This window comes from Eleutherodactylus coqui, chromosome 1 (assembly GCF_035609145.1).
Source record: "Eleutherodactylus coqui strain aEleCoq1 chromosome 1, aEleCoq1.hap1, whole genome shotgun sequence".
Taxonomy (NCBI): Eukaryota; Metazoa; Chordata; class Amphibia; order Anura; family Eleutherodactylidae; genus Eleutherodactylus; species Eleutherodactylus coqui.
This window is the reverse complement of record NC_089837.1, coordinates 52,702,437-52,703,604: the sequence shown is the minus strand read 5'-3', so window position 1 is coordinate 52,703,604 and position 1,168 is coordinate 52,702,437.

The window sequence follows — 1,168 nt, the reverse complement described above, 5'->3', positions numbered from 1 at the left end:
AACGTGATTGCATACTGTAGGTAACAGACGACGTCTGATGTATGTAAAGGAATAGAGCTAAGTTCATCATTAGCTAGAATCCACTACAAAGGATTTGGTTCAACATAGAACTGCAGATAAACGGACTAAATTATCTAACTTAGTAAGTCATTAACAAAATCTATCTCATATTGCTCTTCTTACCTAAGATCCTGCAATGATCCCAGTAAGATTTCTCTTTCATTCCCTCCCAATGCTTAGGTTGTGACTGGAAGGTAGACGGGGTCCAGCTCGTCAGCTTGAATTACCAGTTCTGATTCACATTGTGTAAAACCAGAAGTGTAATCAGATAGTTATAGTTGAACTCTGACCAGATACTCAGCCATCTACAGGACTGAGGGTTCAGTAATGTTGCACCATCACAGTACGAATAGGATAAAGAAATGTAACTCCTTTATCAAATAACTGGTATATAACTGCTGGAATCCATTCAAATGCTGGCATTTGGGTTGGACAAATAAGTATACAAGGCAACACAACAGTCTAAAGTTCATCTTTCCTGCATTTGAGCACATTGTGTTAAACCAAGATTCACCTTTATCACCTATCCCCAGGATGGGTAATAAAAGTTGATCAGTGGGGGTCGAATGTTCCTCTCCTCTGTCACTGTGGGTTGACTGCACACCCCCTATTAATATGTGGGGATGCCCTGCCAAAACAGTAATTGGTCTGATTGTTATACAAGTTACAATTATAGGCAAACAAAACTAGCAACACACAAACAGTTGTATCATTTATGCCTTTTATTGAGCAAAGATCCACAGTGCTAGGAGAAATACTAAGCAAACCCTTGTATTTAATAACCCATAGATCCCCCCTTTAGTAGCAGTCATTTCCACCAAATTTTACCTAAACCTACAAATAAGATTTCTACAACATGAAGGACAAATTTTGGACCATTCCTCCCTGCAACTGTGTTTTAGTTCACCAATATTTCTAGGATGCCTTGCATGTACAGCCCTCTTCAGGCCATGCCACAGCATATCAATAGGGTTATGTACAGGACACTGACTTGTACTCCTTTCAAAACCATTCTTTAGGTGATCTACTTGTGTGCTTTGGGTCATTGTCTTCTGGCATTACCCAATGTCTTTTCAGCTTGAGGTCCTGGACGGCTGTCCTTACATTA